The 21,963-nt window shown below is 39.8% G+C and overlaps 1 protein-coding gene and 1 long non-coding RNA gene across 8 annotated transcripts in view; both read left to right on the top strand.

Moving 5' to 3' along the window:
• DNM3 (dynamin 3) overlaps positions 1-21,963 on the top strand; it is a 168,595-nt gene that overhangs the window by 63,004 nt on the left and 83,628 nt on the right. The window lies entirely within an intron of this gene.
• LOC149916808 (uncharacterized) lies at positions 12,279-19,387 on the top strand. The gene is made up of 3 exons (XR_016469122.1): positions 12,279-15,065; positions 16,751-16,817; positions 19,304-19,387. It is a non-coding gene; the product is annotated as an uncharacterized LOC149916808 (long non-coding RNA).

A 21,963-nucleotide genomic window follows, 5' to 3' on the forward strand; every position in this document is an offset into this window, starting at 1 on the left:
CTTCCTGAACAGCTTTGGAAAGAACTACATACATAAATCTAAATGTGTGCTGTGAGCTCCACTATCCTTCCTAGGTGGTGGCAGATGCTCTGAGAGCCGTAGCTTCTAGAGGCACGCACAGGGCAGGTTGCAGAGTTTTAACTTCAGAGAGCTTAATACAATGAAAAGGTGGTTTCGGAGTCTCCAGCCAATGAGAAAGAAAAGTGACCTGGAGGCTGTTTTGTTGTGGTAGCACGCCAAGTGTTGTCTATCTCAGATTGTGCGTCCAGTTCCACCCTTTGGATCATGGTAGGCTGATGTGCATCCAAGCAGTGGTGAGATATTTTTAATTAGCAGAGGTAGAGTTTTGGAATGCTATAAAAGAAGGCCTGAGGTGCAGAGTGCTTGACTTTCTTAGACAGGTGTATAAGAGAAAGTGAACTGATGCACGAGAGCTTTTAGAGGTAAGGCTGTTAATACAAACAAAATAGGAAACATTGTGGACAAGTCCAAAGGGCTCCTTGTCTACATATCACAGCACTTGCAGGAGCCAGCCTTCTTATTGTATAACTATTTAGCACTTACCTTGTGGCAGAAGAATATGATTTGGGAAAGAGTAAGTAATGAGAGACTTCTGTAAATGGGACCCTAAGTATACTGGGTCAGGTTTTCTGCAGTGAGGAACCGTCAGAGATGAAGAGCAAGAAATGATTGTGCTGTCAGGAAAAGACTGTGTTCCAGGGATCCTCTTTCTGTACCAGGAGAAGGGGAGGTGGTCTGACACCTCAGTCCCTGCAGTATTGGTTGCAGAGATTCTGAACAAAACAAGAGGCAGCGCATTAAAGACCCAAGCAGGCTTAGGATCTGAGGAATGTGAAATTTTGAATTTTGCTGCTGACTGCTGCAGTATTAGTCTGTGAATTTTTCACGAGATGGTTAAATAGAAGCAGAATGGCTCATTGCACTGCGGCCTGGAAATTCTCTCCCTCTAAGCTTCTTTCCTGGCAAAAGCTGAGCTCTGGAGGAATGGAGTACACGAACAGGGGTTTTGGGTTTGTTTTGTGTGCCCAGAAGGATGCTAAAGCCTTATCAGGGAGAGCTTCTAATACAGTGCAAAGCCATTCAGACCTCTTAGATATGTTTCTTTTTTTTCCTTCATAGATTCTGCTTGGCTTGTTACACACGTCTGTGCTAAGCATTTAGATCCAGCCCCTCCTTTTTCACTTGATCTCTATTTGGAAGGGTGTAGGCCCAAAAAGAAATAGCCATTTTGATTCATTCTGATAACACGTGATACCTGAAATATTTAAAATCTTCTGCTAAATGGCTCCCCGAGTGTCCAGTTGGTTTTAAAAGTGCATTGACAAAATGGATACACTTCTAAGGCTTTTGCTTAGCTGTAGTACTGAAGTGGCAGGTCGCTTTCATGGCTGCTGTAACCTTGACTCAGAGAGTTTCTATCAGTAATAAATTGTTACCAGAGCTCATCATAAGTGCCTTTCAAACGTGAGGATAGTTTTTCATTTTTCAAGGGTGTGTTATCATTCGGACATTTCTGACATGCCCATGAACTCAGCCCAGTGATCAAATTCTTTTCCACAAGCCTAAAATATTCTTTTATTATTTTTTATTCTATTTTAACTTTGATGGAACTAAGGATTTTGCAAAGTCCAGCTTCTTTCTTCTTCATTGACATTTACTTGGAAGACCACCATAGAAAAGAAAGTAGCTGTACTTCTGCTGGATTATTTCCTTTTACTGGCAGGACTGCATTACAGTGCCAGGCCCCTCTTCATGCTGAACTGGACAGGCTTCTTTTAAATGATCTTGGTGCGTAGCTAGCACAGGAGCTACATGCTTCTTCTTGTTTGTAAAGCCTTCTGGGCTGTATTTACACTGGAGAAGTAGCTGAACTGCTGCTAACACAAGTTTTTACATTAAAAAATTATCGTAGCAAGCGTCTGGACAATTGTAAATTTTGTATCTTTAGTTTTCAAAAGCTCTAGATATGATCCAGGGAACTACAGAACAGTAAGCTGGATGTCTGCAGCTGATAAATTAGTTGAATAATAGCAGACAATTGAACATAGTTATTTTTGAAATCATTCTGCAAAAGAAAGCCATCTGCCATAATTTGTTTTGAAGTTTTTGCGCATCCAGCAGGAAAAATTAACCGTTTTCAGCACTCAAGAAGCCAAATCATGCCTTAGGAGGCTGAGAAACAGGTAGGCATAGAACACAGGAAGCAGAACAGATAGGCTTTTTCTTTAAAACAAACAACAACAAAAAACCCCAAATCACCATACAACCACATACTTTCCCGGGTCTGATTTTGTCACCAGAGTTAATACAGGTATTTGTAAAATGGCAATTAGTAATGACGTGGGGAGAGGACAGGTGAGGGCTGAGGAAGTATCTCCATGTGAGGAGAGGGTGTCTGATACTTGCTTTGTTAGCATTTGTCACCATTAATGAACTGATATCACTGACATCAGGGCAAAGTCTTATGTAGTCTTGCACTCCTGCTGTTTATTAGTGCTCCCCTGCAACTTGACCCACTCATTTGTTTTTATTTTTATTCAAGTGTGCTCCCTAGCAATTTTGTTACTTCTGGCAAATGCAGGTAGGAATGATCTGTGCTTGCAGGTAACTGTGTCCGTGGCTATGAGAAAGAATGAAGAAGTGTGTTGCTCGTTTTGCACCTTAACCTTCTTGTCTGATCAGCCTAATCAGTTGATTGTAGCTTTATTTGTGACACGAGGAAAAAAAAAAAGCAAGGTTTACAGCAGTTTCCAAATACTAACTGAAAAATCCCTTTGATAGAGGCCCCTGTAGGAAGGCTGCGTTACTGCTAGGAGCCACATCTCTCATCTCTAAGTGCTGCTCAGTTTTCTGAAGGGTCTGCCTTTGGTGTTGCAAGTAGTGATTTGTTCTTTAATAAATTACTTCAGTCCAGGTCTGTGTATTCTGGATAACCTTTCACTCTGTGAGTAAAGCCCCTAAACACCAAGTTCCTGGTCCTTTTCTCTTCTCTGACCTCTTTTTCACTTGTTCCCTCTGGCCTGCTTTCTCTCTTCACCAGACATATACCTTGGATACCTCAGCATATTCGCTTTTCCACCTTCTCTGCTGTGCTGTTTTCCTTTCCCCTGTGTCACTTCTCTGCTCTGCTTGTGTTTCACCTCCACCTTTGCAGGAGTTTGCAAGAAAGACATGAAAGGGGAGAAAGTGAAGATGGATGGGGTCAGTCCCTCTACTTTGGGCACCTAACAGAGTTTTGGAGCTTGTGTTCTTGTGTCTTCAGTGAGCAGGGGACAGCTCTGTGCCAGTGAGTTGGATACTCGTAGTTAGCTAGCATCAGCATCCACCCTTGTGTATTGAGGAAATAAACAGTAACGAGAGGTTCAATACTGATGCTACTTTATTTTTTTTCCTTTTTTCCTCATTAGCAGTCCGGTTATTTTCACCCTGGTTATGATGTGTGTTGTTTTGTGGTCTTGTATTGTTCAATATTTTTATTGCCTTAGAGCCAGTGGTCAAATTTTACCAATGTATAATCAGAAATGTTTGAAAATAATTGGAGTACCATAGATAAGGAATCCTTATGTCTGAGTGACTTTGTGCTCCCTGTGTATTTTCCAGCTTCATTTTTGTGTGTAGCTATGTAACTGAACATCTCACCTGGGTTTTGGGCAGCAAATTGTTTTTAGGGAGCTGTGTAAGTTCAGCACAGCGGTAACAAGTGATTGTAATATCTGAATGGCAGCATTTAGTTTGCATAAAGGTTATTTCATTCTTGCTAAAATAAATATCTGCCTCGTTGAATTGTTGTGGCCTAATGGGGGAGGTGTCCTCTGTGCCTGTCATGTTTTTCTTCAGGAAAAGGACAGGATATGGAATAGCTTTGACATTTCCTGAGTCATTGCTTACTCATACACAACACACAATTAGTGGAGATGCAAAATTAGCTGAGCTAAGTTAATTTTCAGAGTAGTGGTGAAGAGCATGATATGCCCTGGATTAACACTGTCTTCTTCCTTGCCTGCTGTGATCTCCTCAGACTTTGCTTTAGCCCTGCAGCACGTTAGTTTTAAGCTGTTGGACCCTTTATAAAACCCAGATGTGCAGCTGAGAGAAACGTTCTTTCTCCCCACTCAGACTCAAATGATTCACTCAGGTTACCACATCACTTAAAGGTCATTGTGTCTCAGAGAAGATGTCACTTCAGTTGCAAAGTGATTGTAGTATTCCGTAAAGCAAAATAACTGTATGATAAAAGGAAACAAAGCATCTCTGTGAGTGTAGGTGGGTGTTATTTATTGCCTAACAAAAGCAAAGATACATCAAGGATAAACTTGCCATGGTTTTCTTAGTTGGATCTTTTTTTTTTCTAATTTTTTTCCAGAAAAAGAAGAGAAAGCTTTTTGCAAATAGAACTGTTGGGATGGCTGAAAAAGAAGTGTATACTTCATAGAAGTTTCTAGTTAAAAATCCTGTGTTAAATACTTTGCCCTGTTGTGTTTAGACTGTTGGTTTTGTCTCATTAGAATTTGGGGTTTGATTTACCCCTCAAACATATTTTTATGAACATTCTTTCTGCTGCCCAACGGAGAGGCAGTTTGTTGTTACTTTTGTGTTGGTGTTTTTTTCTTTCCTGGCAAAATTTTGTGTCGCAGCTATTTCTATGCTTCAGAAACATAATACACTCTGGGGGCAGATCTTGGAGATCTTTGACTCTAATGAATACCAGTCACGTGAGAGCAGATAGATGATTTATTACTTGAGCATATCTTTGATAGCAACGCCTGGAGAATTTTTTAGTGGTGGAGAAGAGAGATCAAGAAAGAGAAGGATGCAGTTGAAAAAAATTAGTGGCAAAGTGATATTAGCTCTCACCTCACTTCAACGCTGTGGTTTGTAATGCCAGCATTGTGAATGAGCCCAAAACAAAAACATCCATCTTTTTCACATTTAAGAACAGTCTCTGGGGAATTGTGTTGTAGAAGCAGATCTTAAAATGAACACCAGCAATATTGCTCAGGGCCTCTAAAACTGAAAGACATTTCTTCTAGTATTTATTGTCTTTGGCAGAACTGTTATCCTCTCTTTATATTAACTGCTGCATGAAGTGTCGTCTTTGTCTTGCCAAAACTTCTGTTCATAATATAATTTTTTTCTTAGGTTGTCTTGCTTTTGATAAAGTCTTAACAATAATGAATCAGACTCTTGAATGTGAAATACAGTTCCTTTCCTGAGGCTGAATATAGGAATCAGTCACTGGTGTGGTGCCGAGATGTGCATTCTAAGAAGAGGTGACTGTCAAAGAGTCTCGGGGAGCTCTATTGCTCCTCTTCATGGAACATCTCAAGGGTACCTGCATAGCAGAAGCATCTGTTCTGTGTGAAACAGAGGAGTTAATGTATCAACACAAAGTCCTTGTGTTTTACTTCAATATCCCTGATATTTGGAGTTGCTCTTTGTCTCAGTGTCTCCTAAGGTGAAAAGTTTCCAAATAGCTCATTGTTACTCCCCTTGATTTTCCAATTTAAAAGAATAAGATTTTTTTATGTGTCATTTGAGCTTCCATTGCCAACAATAAGTAGTGTCCTGCTTGTCTGCAAGTGTTTGGTTTTGCTTGTCAGTGAACTAAGGTATGATTTATCATTTATAACCATGATAAAACTGAGGTGGTAACATTTTCTATCTTTTTATCTTTTCTATACCAGTAAATGGGTGTTTATTGTGGCTTCACTGATGTCCTCTTACCAGTTGAGAGGAGCTTCATTCTACAAACCTGTGAGCCACTGTCTATTGTCTTGGTCAGGTGGATATTTGTAAATGTTTGACAAATAAGGAAAGGGCCTTCGTTATCACAGAGGACAGTGTAAAAGTGTCCTTTGTGTTGTGGTGCACTCATGACAAACACCTAAACAGAAGCCCTTTGACTTAACACTTTCAGAGGTCAAAAAGTTGAGGTTTTTTTCCCTTATTACTCTCTGATTAATCTGTTACAGTATTAAAACCTGAAAATGGAGTAGCAATTCTTTCTTTGAAGTCCCACTTTCTACTTCAATGTCTTTTTCCTGTGGGGTCTATCATGACCCTTCTCTCTCCTTTCATGGTTTTCCTTTGCTGATCTGTGCTGTTCTCTCTCACTGGTAGGAACCTTCATTGTGTATTGATCTGTTCCTTTTGTGACAGTCTCCAGAGCTTCATTCCAGGCCTCCCTTTTGCTTGGGAAGCTGTACATGCAGAATTACCCTCTCTGCTGTGCAAACTGAATGCTTCATCCTAAGAAAGCAAACAGCTTCAATTGAACCATTTATGTATGGTGCTTAATCTCTTGAGGATCTGATCATGATTTAAAACAAACCAAAACAGCACAAACCTCTCCAGGTAGTGCTATAATAGAATTTTTTTTTTACAAGATAAACTTGCATGTATCTTTGCTCACATTTCACATAGCTGAAGTTGTGTCCTTTATTGTTGTAATATTGTTCATCCAGTAGGTGAATCTTAGCAAATTCTGAAGATTGCCTAGAATTTAAGGATGAAGTAGATAACTCTGCTTTTGATTCCCTACTGAACCTTCTCTCATGTGTGGAGAAAAAGGAAATTAATCAGACACTGGTTAAAAATTCAGATTCCTCATGAGAACCAAAGGGCCCTGCAGACTGTACTATCTTTGACTAAACATACCTTGTAACAGGAGTAAATGTGTCTTTTTCTAAAGCCTGAGAATAGCATTTTTGGTTAAACACTAAACCAAAACATTCCCTTGCAGATAATGCAGAGCATGCAGAAAAAGCAGCAATGTTTTATGGGTATTGATGCGTCTTTCACAAATACGGTGTATGTGGGGTGAAACCTGAGAAACAGTTTAGTGGATAAATTCAAGAGATATCTGAGAATGTGATGAGTATAGGATCCCTGAGATATTATGGATGCTGAAGCTCTGCAAGCCAAGTAGGTTTTAGGAGACTGATAGAGTTCAGCATCTTTCTTGCTGAAAAATCTTACCTAACTGGTCATGGTATAAAAAATAGTAGACTTCATAGTACAACATTACCATCCAGTAGGTTATTTCTCTGTGCTCTTCTTTGCATTAATTGAATAAGATTTTTAATTGTTATGAAATGTGTTAGTATGGCCCATAATGTGTTTTATCCATATATTTATGGTTACATCAAAGAAATCAGAAGACGTTGTCCTGTCTGCTGCATTCGTAAGCAAAGCACCTGGTGCAATTACAGCTTTCTTCATTCTGTTTCAGAAATCAATTTACAATGACCTTAGCAAAGCCAAGAGTATCAAGGAGCTGTGTCACAAACTTGTGCACAAAAAGATTCAGATTGCATCCCTCATAGACCAGGACTGGCTGAAAAATACTGGGGAGAGGTCCTAAGTTAACTCACAACTTTCCTCCACAGAGGAACATATATTATTCTTGGAACTGGAGACTGCTGGATTTTTACTCAAAATAGGTAGACAAAAAGAAAATATTTGATGGTAGGTATAACACTAATAGTGAGCAAATTGAAAAGACTTGCCAGGTGTCTGAGAAACCTCTGAAAGCAAATTGATAATTTTTATTTGGGAAGTTAAACAACTCAAGCTGATTAGGGGAGAAGGTGTGGGGAGAAGTAATCATAGTAGAAGGGAATTAGTGATGGAAAAGTTTGTTCACTCCAGTTTGACTTTTTTGGAAGCAAATTTCATGTGAAGATTCAGGGGTTGGAAGTTGTTATCCAAGACCTCAAAAATGTGCTGCTTTTTCAGCAGCCTGACCTGGTCTGGTCTCTGGGTCAATAGTTAAGAATGCCAGGATCAAGTCCTAGCTTGAACACAACTATAGACTTCTATGGGGATAACAGGTGTCTTACTAGATTTTTGAGCATGTCAGCAAGTTTTCTACTGACTGCTTCTTTCCCTAATTATGTTTTTTATTTTCTAGTGTAGGAGACATGGAATCAGCAAAACTTCCTTAACTTTCTTTTCTTTTTTTACATATCAGAGAATTATCAGTCAACAAGTGTCCATTAAAAAGTAGACCAGCATAACAGGTAACGTTTGTGCTTTTCTGAACAGACATAAATTGACAAGTTCTAATTTTAAAGCAAAGATGATGTCTGCAACCAAGGGATGAACACATCTTCCTGGCTGACAAACATTTTCTCTAAGACACAGTATTAACACACATGTTTTCCGAGGTCTTGGTAGAATTCTTTTTTTCATCTGCATGTGCACAACACTGAAGTGTCTTGCATTTTGAGGGACCTGTGCTGTGTCATTCTGATCTGCTAACCAAATCATGCTTATTGAAAACATTGCTTCCTCCACGTGCATGCTCTCCTACTTGGACTTTTACCTTGAAGAGGAAAAAAGAAAGGTGCTCCAAGGTCTTCTATTTCATTTTTGCATCCCATCCAAGACCCCCTCAGAGCTGCTCTCTAAAGAGGAGGAAATCCAAACAATTGTTAGCTGATGGCAACAACAACAGCAGCTGACAATCAGCAGCTTATCCTTCCTACTCTTGCACTGACATGTAAGCCCCCTGAGAGTGTCTAGGAAGCCAGGAGTTTACTGCTTTTGTAAACCTCCTGTGGTGTCTGATAGAAACATGGCACGCTTACTTTGGTATTCATATGTCATCAGGAATTGCATAAAAAACGAGAGAAAAAGATTAGTACTGGCTATGAGAAATAGGAGGAAAAGATGCATTTTATGTAAACAAAGTCAGAAGGACCTTGTAAATAATTGTTGAAATCAGCGAGGAAAGCTGATGGAATGTAATAGTTCTGGAGTCTTCTTGGCAGGGGTAGTATTTATTGGCTGGATTTAGTATAGTACTGAGCATGTCAACTAGGTATAAAGTTGTTAGCGCTGGAAAACTGTGTGTGTTGTGAAAAGGCATAAAATGCAATAAGCTGTGTGGTGTGGACACAAGCATAGTATGCCAGGAAACAGAGAACTCTACAGCAGGTCAACATGGACACAGCCAGCTTAATCTGAGTGTGCATATTTTATACATACTGGTTTATTAGGCACATCCAGTGGTGCTTTTTAGGAAAGGTTTACCCTAACAAGATGAAGCAAAGATGTATCACAGGATTTTCATGCACAGAGAGTTGTTTCCTAACTCCTGTGCTGACAAAATTCTGAAAGTAGATTTCAAATCTGGATTTGTGGGAGGGATTTCTGAGTTGACTGTCTATGAAACTACATGAAGGAAAATGGAAACCATATGCAATCCACTACACAGATCTGTTTTTCATTTAAATCTTTTCCTGTATTATATTTTTTGCTGGTAGGAGAAAGAAACAAACTGCTAGATGAATAGTATAGAGCTTAAAATAAAAGGCAGTGCATTTTTTAAAACTGAAGAAAGAAATGTTGTTTGACCGGTACTATAATTGTGCCTAGGATTCTGCAGGAATGGGACAATTTCTATATAATATGCTGGAACATCTGTTGTTCTAAGTGTTAGTGGATTGAATCAACAGAACTGCAGTGTTGCTGCATTAATAGAGCTGTGCCATTCTGGTGGTGGAAGCACAGAATAGATGCTTTTATGAACTCTGCATTTTAGCTCCGAATGCAGATTTAGTAGTTCCTAGTATTGTTAAAAAAAAAAATCCTTAATCCAGTGTAGAGTTATGGAAAATTTCACCATCTCTGAAAACAGTCCAGTGGATTTACTCGGTCTCAGAGTTTGGGTTTTCTTTTTCCTAGCTTTGAAAGCTAGGAAAGTTCACTTTTAAGACGTTTGCTGAGAGCCCTTAAAGCCAAGGTAGTCCCGTGATTTTGCACACAGCCTGGGAAAAGAAGGACAAATAAAGCAGAATACAGCTCTTTCAAAAAGCTGAATATTTTAATATATTGGATGTGCTGTACTTCAAGTCCTGTCTGTGAATGAAAGACTGAGATGGCTGAAAGATTCTCTGCATCTTTTGGAAGCTGTACGGGATGGAGAAGTTGGGTCGGAATTGCCAGGTGCTCAGCAGTGCGTGTGTGGGAGTGGTAAACACCTCCATTTGTGCAGTGATTTCAGGCTGCTGAAAGTGCTACCCAGAAATGTAAACAGCATGGTAAGGAATGAATCTCTTTCATTCGGTCAGGGTGGCAGTGAAAATGAAGCAAGGGAGAGCGATCCTTACATGCAGTTTCTTTAGATTTCCCAGGAAAACGTTGTCTAAATCTGCTTGAAAAATAACAACACTATCAGAAATGAACATTCAGAAGTTTTCTGTACCTCCTGTCAACTGCATGGATGAAGGCTGGAAGGCCACGTTCAGTTGCTCTTTAAGCAGACATTCAGTATTTTTATGGAACTACAGTAAGAATGTGAAAATAGCTTCTGAGCACGAGAAATGCACTACATAATAACAGGTAGTGCATCTTCTATGCAGTGAAGGGCTGCACAAATTGCCACTAAGCTTGCAAAAATAATGAGGGGGACTTTGAGAAAGCCTCAGCAGATTGCGTGCTGATGACGCTGCTGTCACCCTGTTGGTAGAAATCTGGTTTGATTTAATTAACAACAAAAACCTGACGGCACATAATGGCATAACCAAAGAGCAAGTCAGAGAAGCTATTGAATGCTTTTACAGTCCTGTCAGTGTCACACCACTCACGGCTTCTCTCGGAGTATTCGAATTCCAAACAGGAAAAGAAATGGAATTGTAATTCGGGGGAATGTAGTTCTGAATTCTTGCCTTTTTTTGTTGGCATTAAATACGAGAGAGTGTTGTTCTCCTTTATTCATTTGGGGAAGGTGTTGATGAGGTATATTTAATTCTAGCATTCAATCAATTGTAGAAATGCACTGACATTCCTGTCCTGTGAGAGGAGGTACAGTGTAATTTGGAATTGGTGTAGACAAAGCTTCCTAACAAACTGTGTGTGTTTTCATTTAAAAAAAGAAGGAAAAAAGGACAGATCTTTATGTAGTGCTAAGGTGCTGAGTGGGCAGAAGACATAATCATTGAATCCCTGCATCTTATTGATAAAATGTGTAAGTTCTTATTTGAATCACAATAGAAAACATATTTCATCCCTCAAAAATCCAAATGAACTAACAAAATGATGTGAATCCTTCTGAAATATATTTCCTGGCATATCTCAGTCCCCTCCATGCTCTCTGCTTGTGTCTCTAGGCTGTACGCACATCAAAGTATTGATTGCCTCTGTGTGCATCCAAATCTGAGTGTAAAAGCTGCAAATCTAAGTTATGGCATTTGGATCCTGCTATGACAGAAACGGTTACTGCAAATAACACTAACATTTGGCTTGTGTTTTGTTTCACAAAATATCATTTGCTTTTAGAAGTTAAATTAATTTTGGAGGGAAAGGGAAATATTTTGTTTTTCAGGTTAGATAAATCATAATGCTGTCTTTGGTCTGAAGCTTTCCAGTTAGTTAGAGAGAAACATGTTTTTCTGTGGAAAATTTAGCTGTTTGAATGTATTTGAATTATCTGAAATTTTATTTATATACTTTCCACCTGTTGAGAAATATTTGTGGCGTTCTTTTAGCTTTCGTTCTTGAGTCAAGCCCCTGTTTTGAAACTTCATATTTGGCGTACTTGGTGGTATTGACATTGTGCTGCCCTGACTGGGAAGAACAGCCATGGGCATTTAAAACAAACAAAAAAAAAAAAAAAACCTTCTTTGTGATTTCTCTCCCTTCTTCACTATGAGGATTCACCACGGGTTTCATTACATACAGTCAGTATGCTGCTGTTTTAGAAGCCTCAGTTAGGTTGAAAGATGGTGCGCATCCCATTTCATATCCAGTCGTGGTTTGATCTTTCAGAAAAGGGGTGGTAGAAAATTTCCTGCAGAAGACAGTGAGCTTGAGTAAATCTCAACGTGATGTGAACATTTAATGACTGCAGTTTGAAGTCTGTTTATTACATCATTAGCCCTCACTTTAAAAAAGAAAACACTGTGCATTTGTAATAGAATCCTAGTTTAGGAACTGAAAATAGATATGTGAGTTCATCAGTGTTAGGAGAGAGCTACTAACACATAAAGGCAGTATAGAATTACTTTAAATAGGATGACTGTATCAGACTGTTGGATATGTTGCACAGCTCACCCAGTGACTGCAGTGCTTCCATCCTTCCAGCAACATCATCAGCAGCCCTTCAGATCAGCTTGTTCTGAATGACCCATCTCAAAGCAAGTTGGAAAAGTCATTGTGTAAATCAGCTGTAATAGCAGATGGTACTCCAAAGAGAGGTTCTTGTCCTATGGAGTGTAAAGCTAGTGTAAAGCTCCATAGTACAAGAGCTAAAGCTGAACTTATGCTTGTTTGTGTGTGTACATACAACGCTTCATATGATGAGGAAATCATGGGGATGGTTGTGTTTGTTTCACAAGCTTCTGTATTCGCTGTAGTACAGACTTGGGGATTTAGAAGCACAATGATATTGATACCTTCCACAAAAGGAGATACTGGAAAAGCAGAATCTCAGGAAAGATGTTTCATCATTCACCGGTGTTGGAAATGCTTAGAGGAAATAAATGTATTTATAGTGATGATGTTGGGAATAACTGTATGTTTGGAGCGAAAAGCAGAAGATGAAGATTTTTGCCCTTGTCAGTTGCCTATTTGTTGTGTGGCCTTGAACAAATTCTTTCTGCTTTGGGGTCTCTCGCTTCTCTGTAAAGCCTTCAGCTCAGACCATGATGCGAAGTGCTTGTCTGGAGCTGCGGTGAAATAGCGACTGAAACAGGTAGTAGGGAATGTTTGAAGCTCTGCAAGAGATGTTGGTTAGGTATGCAATGGGGGATGGATTGTGTATACATGGTTGTGTTTTTTAAGCTCTAGGATGAAGTCTGTCTCATGAAGTCTCTTGCAGTGTCCCTTTTATGATACCTTGTGGAAGACGTGCATTTGAAAAGCCAGAAAAAGAATTCTTCATACAATATACTGTCTTTGTCTTTGGAGAAGAGCTTTGCAGAAAGATCATGTTTTGATGCAGCCTCTTTCTGGAATATAACCTGCCAGCTAGTGTTCCTGTATCCTTATGCCTGTGAAATTTGGCTAGAATTGCTTTGCACTACGATGAGTTGGATTCAAATTGGGATTTCAGTGGGGTCTCCTTTGTCGCATGGCCCTAAGGCCATATAATTGAATCTGTGTTTTTGAAAACGTATCATCTGTTGCATCTCCCAAAGAGTCTCTTGAACTGATTCTCAGTCCTGTCAGGGTCCTTCAATTCATTCCCCCAGCAACTTTCTCTCTTTGTCTGTCATAATTACAGGCTGCAGCCTCCTAATTCTAGGAGGTGTAATACTGCAGTTCTTTCTGCATCCAGCCCCCTTCTTGCTTAGAGCCATTCTAGTCCCACCTATTTCTGTACTTCTCCATGTCCAGTATGTTTCACTCATATCAGAAACTTCAGTGGCACATTAAGCCTCTTGCCTTAATTAACCTTTACTGCTATTTTACCTTTATCTCCTTTCCCGTGATATCACTCCACTTCCCAAAGTCTACCCCCCAAAACCTTACAAACTTTACAAACTTCCTATTCTCTCCATAGATATCTCATCCATATGTTAGATGGGGTTAATAGTCAGTATGTGGCACTCTGCATGGAGGTAAAAACCCAAACACAAGTACGTCCTAAACTACGATGTATTACAAGGACAAAAAAACTCCAAAACTTCCAAAAAGGTGTGGATTTTCTCAAATGTGTTTGTGCTACCAAAAGATTAATCTGAATAAGGGAATGACAACTCTAAAGAAAAAATGCTTTTCTCGGGGCTTTGGTCTACTTGATGTTGTGTCTACTTGTGATGCACTCGGGTACTCTGCCAGAGATCTGGTTTTTAGTTTTCTTTTTCATTTGTTTTGTTGCTTCGCACTCAACTGATAATACAGATTGTTAGTTTGTAGCCAAGCTGTCATAACGTGAGACCTTGTAATATCAGGTTGGGTTTGGAAAGAACATCCTCTAGGAGAGGAGTCTGTGGAAGTTGTGTCCGGTTCATTCACCTAATTGCATCTGCAGCCCAGAAGTTCTTTCTGCATAGATATTATGTTTATCTTCACTCCCTATCATAATTTCAGCATTTAAAAATAATTAATAAAGACGTCTGGTGAAGGCCAAAAACCTAATGGTAAATTCCTTTTACATAGGGTATGTGAATATAATGAAAGAAAAACATTCTCCAGAGCCAGAAAGTCAGAAATGAGGCCTTACTTTATGGTATCTGAAGGTAACATCAGGGAGAGCTATTAAACACATGCCCAATTTATAGTCTTCTGTGCAGAATCTGATATTTCACACCATACTACTCTCTTCATATGTTTATGAGGGTGTTGGTGATTCATTCTTTTAGTATAGCTCTGCTCCTATCTCTGGATTTTTTGACTGAGTCTATAGTAAAAACAAAAAGCTTCTTCACTGATCTTTGGTGAGATTAACCACAACTCGTTCGTATAGTGATCACAACTGTGTTGCATTTCTTTGTTCTGTTCAGCCATATTACCTGTGTTAATTTGTGACTTGATTTGCAATGATGGTGTTACATGTGATAAAGGGATAAATAAAAGTTAGAAGTAACACCAGCCTGTGTTCAGGGACATCCCTAGGAAACTCTCAAACATCTGGATACCTAAACATAATTTTTTCACCTCTACCTACACAGATGCGCCTGCAAGTGTGAAGTGGTTCCTACCAAGGTTTGTTTCTTTCCCTAGAAAGTTCTTTTTTTTTTTCCCTAGGAAAACTGGATTTGATAAGCTATTTATAAATCTAAATGTTTTCAGAAGCGCTTGTAAACACACTTAGAAAATTCTTCCAAGAATTTTTCCCGATCCCTAGAGGAGGCAATTAAAGTTTTTCAATGTGTCTCATGAAAGTAAATGTTACTGAATTAACTTCATCTTGTGGATAGTCTCCAGGTTCTTCTATGGGCCTTGGGATGCATTTGTGAAGAAAGGAAAAGTGGAGCCTGTGCCAGTACAGCAGAAGAAAAACCACTGAAAGATGCAGAGGGGATTGGAGAAGGAAGGAGAGCAAGGCTGGGGTTTAGAAGGGTGCACGCGGCACAGAGGAGGCTGTGCCATGTCAGGTAGCACTGCAAGATTTAACATATGCTGTTAGAAGATAGGTACAAAGCTGAAATTTTGCGCTGTCTCTTGTAATTCACTATGTGATCAGACAAAGATCTTGCTCCCAGCAGACCAAGAGGTACCTGAATAATATAGACAGCCTCCCAGAAATCTCCGTGTGATAGTCACATGGATAATGGTAAAAATTAAATTTGCTCACAGCATTTAGTCTCTCCAAGGCTTTGTGACACAAATGCCAGTGTTAGACTCTGAAAGAGCACCCAAGGGTTGCAGTAGATATGCCTGGAGACCTTGTTAGCTAATTAAGAAATGAAGAAGTTGATATTCCATTAATAACTGCAGTCTTACCAAGGTGGCTTCTTAGAAATGGTTGTTAGTTCTCTCTTGCGTGGAAGTACAGATTGCCAACTCATGTGTCTGTTGTACCTGAAGATGTTTACCTGGATCTGGTTTGAGTGTGTGAATGGTTTGAGTGTGTGAGTTGTCTGAATGTTCTTACAGAGGAAATACAAGTTAGCCTTAAGAAACTCTCCCTTTCTATTTATTACTTACTATTTAACCTGGTTTGGTAATTTTTTTCTGAACAACATTTATTTATTTATTTATTTATTTATTTATTTATTTATTTATTTATTTATTTATTGTGATTCAAAGATGTTGCTCTAGCGTTCACATGGGGGAAGAACCCTATTTTCTTGTCCTGTAATCATCTCATATGATTGCTGAAAATGAATGGCCCTGTTAGTACTTTTCAGCATAGCTAATATGTATTGTGGCCATTGCTGAAGCATGGTTATGTGTATGGACAGTAATCTAGACCTGCTTCCATACTGCTTGTATTAATACAGTGACATTTTACCTAAAAGTGCTGCATTCTGGTTTCCATCTCCATTAAGACCACTTGTAAACTGTTATGGAAATTCCAGAATGCATTGCAGTACTGGAGACCTGACTATCTGTTTCCAATAGAAATGACAGCTGCAATTTACCTGAAATGTTTGGTCTGTTCTGTGGAATAACTCAAATTTGCTAAGGTCTTTCCCAGCCTCTTCCCAATGTCAATGGGAAAGTTTAAGAATTCCTGTGAATGCCGGAGTGGTATGAAAAGCAATTAGATGTAGGCAGATATTCACTGTTTTCTTCTGCTTACTGCCCTACTCTGCCTAACCAAATAGGAGAGAGTAAAGTAGAAGCAGTAGTTTGCTATATTCTGTTTGCTTCCACCTGGTACAAATGCCCTCACAGTTAAAGGAGCTGAAAGTAGGTGAGTACCTGAGGCTGCAAGATGTGCGCTGATTCTGGAGATGTGGCAGAGGTCCCTTGCTGAGCTGGGAGGGTTTTCCTCCAGGAGCTCTCAAAGTAGGATCTGGTAATATGGGAACCTCCAAATCATGTTATTTGTTTTTCAAAGCAGAACCACATTTTGCTAATAGCTTTTCTTAAGAATTCTGTTTGAGGACTATGAAGTATTGAATCTGTATTAATCCAGTGCCACCTGCTGAGGCAGCAACTGCATTATGTGCAGCATCTCTACTGATGGTGGAGGTGAGTGGATGCTCAGATAATCTTACCTAGGTATAAAAGCTCCTGCCTTTGCAGAGATGTTTCTGGAAATGCATAAGGAACTTTCTGTTATCCTTTTAAGTTCTATTTAATAAGATTTGTGCTCTCTTCTGTCACACAGATCTTCTCATCATTTACTAGAAAGCACCTTCCTTCATCATCAGTTGCACATCAGTCTCCATTAGGAGGTCAGGGTTTATTTTACTTATTACTTTTTCTCTATTTTACTTTTCTAAGAGTGCAATTCAAACGCTGTTTACTATAGGTTACCCTCCACCCCCACCCTTCTTAATTGTTTACTCAGAGCTCAGAGAATACAGCTCATTGTTAGGAAGGAAGAGAATAATTCAGACAACTTGGCCAATCAGGGTACAGCTTGTTTTAATTTTTATACTGCCTCTATTGTCTGGAAAATATGACTTTTATAAGCATGATAGTGCAGGCATGAAATGAGTTTTTGAAAATGTTACATCCGTAAAATGAGAGGGTCTCAGCAATCGATTACGTGCTCTAAGAGAATGCTATAATGTTGCAGTGCTCTTTAGGTGTGAGCTGTACAAACACCGCAAACAAAAATCGACGTGAAAGGAACGCGATTTGCAAAGTCAAGTACTCAGAAGCTAGGAAATGCTGGATTTATGGTTGTTTGTGCAGATATAATTCTCCGCTCTTGTATGTGCTTTCTGTGCACTGAATGAGGCAGGAATCCCAGAGAAAAGTAGTATGCAATCACGTAATTAGATACTTAATCACAATGCATCCGCATAGGGAGTGGAAACCAAGCTGTATGTGCAGCCATAAATCTGACATTCCCTGGCTCTCAGGTACTCAATGTTGAAAGAATTTCATTTAAATTGCGGCATTTGTTGGTTTTAGGTACGATTTCCTGACTTTAGGGAGGAAAAGGCTCAAATACAGTACGCAACTGTTAAGGTTGGATGCAACTCTAATGATGGAAGTTCAGGGTGAGGGGCTGAACTTCCCAGCTGGCCCAGTTCTCAAGTAACACAGCACGAGCTGCTATAGACACAAGCAGTGCGATGCTGGGGACATGAGATATGCTTGCCCTGCAGATTGACCCCCTGCAACTGTAAGCACTCTGCCTGCATTTTGGGCCTTCTTGCTTCAGCATTGCAATGCAAATCATTGCCAAAGGAGTTGTAGGAATTAACCGTGGTGGCTGGCAAGAGAAGAAAATTGTCTCTGTGCAGAGGGGATCAATTGCTAGATTCAGGTATTTGGGGCATGAGGAATGCCAAACTCAATCTGTTTTCCTTCTGGGTCAAGAGAAGTGGAACAATTTCATGTGATGGAGAAAAAAAAAAAAAGAAATAAACTAAAAAAGCTCCTGGCTCAAGGAATGCTTTTATTCTGCCATGTTTTATCAGGAGCCTTCTACAAACAGCACAGATTTGAGAGATCTTCAAATACAAATTCACAAGATGGATTAATAATAGGAAATGTGAGGGAGTTAAAATATTCCAGAGTTCTGTTATCTCCTATATTCAGAATGGTGTGCCCATTTTGAGTCTCTTACAGTACATCAGGATTTTTGGAAAAGAATAGGTGATTGTAAGAAGTTATCGGTTCAATTTATCTTCAGTAAATAGCCTGTCAAACCTAATGGATACTTGTTCATAAGAGTAGCAGCCATCTCACACTGAAGAAAAGCCAACCCAAGCCCCAGAACAACCTAGAGCTATCCAAATATTCCCTCTAGCAACTAACTGCTTTGGGGAAGCTTTGTGAACTGGGCACAGCTCAGCTTGCTCGTCACCCTGCTGCCTTGACAGCATAACTCAGATCTGACTGTGCCATGGCAGTGCGAGTGGGATTTGTGCACAGATAGCCCTGTTTTGGGGGTGGAAAGCTTGCAGTGAAGTGAGTAGATTCTTGGCCTTCGACCCTTTGCTTTTTAATACATCACCTATGTTCTGTAGCTCTCATGTGGAACTGCACTGATCAGAAGTGTAATGTGAAACTGATTTTGCAAAACAATAAATTGCAGAGAGCTTGAGGAAACAGGTGGTTTTAGTTAGTAAATTGCACATAAAATACAAAACATCAGTAAATTGAAGGCTTGGCCCCAGGAGAGGAGAAGCTGTGTTTAGCCCCCTTGCTCTCCCTGTTCTGGTGATTGGTTTAAGCCCACTTGCCTTTGGCCCCAAAGGGGGCCGTTCTAGCAGCCTAGAATAGCCAGCAAACAGCAGAGCTCCAGTCACAACCTTCCTGTCTGCGTTTGCTGAGGGCTGTAAATAGCAAGTTAAAGCAGCAAGGAATCCGAGCTTCGCACGGGAATACCTTTCATATGGGGATTTCCCACACTGCTGGATTTGCCAGCTCTGGGGACCCTGTTAGCAGCCAGAGTGGCACAGTCTGCTCCATCGCCTGGACCCGCTGGGGCTGGAGGGTGCCTTTGTTCTTTGTGACCTCTTGTCGTTCTCAAAGACAAATGAAGTCATACACAGAAAAAAATACCCTTCTTTTGCAAAACTGAATGGCTCTATGAAGCTCAAACTAGCTGCCGTAATGTAGTTTAGTTTGGATTGAATTAATCTTACCAATTTGCCGCATGTGGTAAGGATGATGGTTGCTTCAATTCTTACAGTACCAAAGATGTATGGATGTAAACTGTATTTTCTGAGCTGAAGCTCTCTTTAATGTTGACTTCTAGCTGTGTTGCTGCTAAACCCGTGCCCAGATCCAAGACTGCAGACGCTCACACACAATTAATCTCACAAATTTATGAATGCCAGAGCATGGAGCAAAATGAAAACAACTGGAGGAATGTATAAGGGGAATAATTGGACTGTATCCAGATGTGCATGTGTAAAACATCACCGACTGACTCCTCCCCCATATCCTGTCTGAAGAAAGGAATTTTTTTTCAAAAATAAACTGGGGTTATTTGAAAGAAGTTGTGGTGTCTGAATGAAATCTAATAGGCAGGATTAGTGGTAATTAGGTACATTCTTTGCTTCTTGTTTTTTGTTTTGTTTTGTTTTTTAACTCTCTTTGTGTCGTTGCATTTAACAGATTCATTGCCACTTTCAGCATTACCACTGGAGCTCTTGCTACACGTATTCGAGCTGCAGGATAGAAAAAGAGAATCATGAGGATGAAATGAGTGTGCACGCTGCACACTGCAAGGTTTTTGAGAAGCAGAGGGCATTTGTTGCATATCACGGTACTTTGTGGTGAAGGCACAGAAGGGGCAGTTGAAAGGGTTTTGTAGAGAGAGACTTTATTTAGCTGAGAAAGAAACGTTCCTACCAATGGCGTGTTTGCAGATTGGAATAGGAGCCAGGATTGCACAGATGTAGTTAAATCCCTGACTTTCAGTGAAGGAGGACTATAGCCATGCGGGCACTGAAGACCAACGTCTTTCCTGTCACCAGCGCTGTGTGCTTTCAGACAGAGCAGGGCTGCAGGGGGGCTGGGAAGAGAGGAAAAGTGGAAGGGAAGGAGAAAAGTCTAGAGTGGAAAAAAGATCAGCTTCACTGTTTTGTTGATTAAAAATCTGTCGTTCTCCTCATTATTTTAATTCACTCTATGTTATTTCTCTGTAATAAATTGCATTGCCCACCTTTAAATGCTTATGTGCTTTCTCAGCACAAACTTTTCCTAGACATTTTATAACACTTATTTTCCTTCCCAAATTAAAATAGCAGAGACGTTGGCAGTGTTTCACAAAACACCCTCTCAGACTTGCTCTACTGTCTTATGTTTACTTTGGTTCTATACCCAAATAGGTTGAGAAAAAGAAAGAAATAGCACCGAATCTTCTTAAAAGCTGCAATTGATACTTACTGCGGGGAAGACTTGTAATGTTCAGATTCTTTTTCTAGTCCTTGCTCACACAGCAATATCCCTGAATCCAAGGGCATGAAAATAAAAACAAAACAAAACAAAAAACCTTTGGGGTTTGGACCACGAGGCTCAAGCCACCTCCCTCCACAAAAGCCTTTATCACAGAAGCACTCTGTGCCGCTTTCTTTTCACAACATCTTGTTTTGGATTTCAACCTTCATTTTAGCCCTGCTTAAAATGGAGTTGAAGCAGTATTACAGTTTGGCTCCTGTTGAAGGGATGGGATAGAACTTAGGCTTTTTGTGCTTCAAGGAGTTTGTTGGGTTTTTGCTGTTTGTTTTTCTGTTGGTTTCTTTTTTTTCCTAATGCAAAAGGACACGCTAAGCAGTTCAGGAAGGGTCTTATTGTTGCCAGAGATATAAAATTCTTGCACTTAAACTGAATGAGCACAGAGGCATGATAATGTTTTTACTCCAGGTATAAAATTGCCAGACACAAATCTGATTTAACAGAATATGTTTTTGAACTTAGCATCAAAATGTTTCCACTAGAATACAGCAAAAGATATTTTCGAGAAATAGCAATAGCCCTCGGATAAAGAGCCCCAGAGGTTCATCTGCAAATGCTTTATAGTTGGAAAGACTCTTTAACAAAAAAATAATAATAATAATAATTTAAGGTTGCCACAGCTCGTCATGTTGATTCACTGAAGTTGCAGCAGCTGTTGAGGTGAGATGGAGTTGCCTGGGCAACAGCACATATTGTATAACAGCACTGCACCACCTTCAAACCAGTGAGGTGAGAAGTAGTTTAAAAGCATTACTAAATTTTTATGATACGTCTGCTATATTTTCAACCTTGTGGTTGGCTGAGTTTACCCAGCTTAGCCTCCTTGGAGCCCGGAAAGCTCAGCTGCTGAGTACTGTTCGAAAAGAAGGGGGGAAACCCAATCTGTATGTTTTAAAATGTTGGAGTTAAGCTGTCTATATAACTGTTCTTGTTAATTGTGCCCATGCTCATATCCAGAGTTACAGCTGCGTGTAAATGCATTTCTCTCATTTTCATACCTTCTTTTATAGGAAGAGTGACTTTCTGACACTGCTTTGGATGATAAAAACAGAAGAGATTTGCAAAAACAAACAAACAACAACAACAAAAAACACGTCAAATCTTTGAGAGGTAGAAGCCCTTTGATTTGGCTTCGCTTTGTGGTCACATTTCAAATTTGGACAAAATCCTTAAAGCACTCAAATAGCAGGGTTTCCATTTTTTGCGGCAGCACCCAGGTATTGTGCTTTCTTTCCAGTTTGCTTTCTTTCACAGAATCACCAAATGGTTGAGGCTGGGAGGGACCTCTGGAAGTCTTCTGGTCCATCCGCCCTGCCCAGGCAGGGACACCAGTGCTTTGTGCTTTCCACAGCTGCTTTAACAGAACATATAATCACTTCCAACCACATTATTCACAAGAGGTATCTGTTCAATTGCTCCACCCTCTATATTGTACTTTCAGCTAGAGAAACTCAC

The sequence above is a fragment of the Phasianus colchicus genome, chromosome 9 (genome assembly GCF_987193195.1).
Source record: "Phasianus colchicus chromosome 9, bPhaCol1.hap1.1, whole genome shotgun sequence".
NCBI lineage: Eukaryota > Metazoa > Chordata > Aves > Galliformes > Phasianidae > Phasianus > Phasianus colchicus.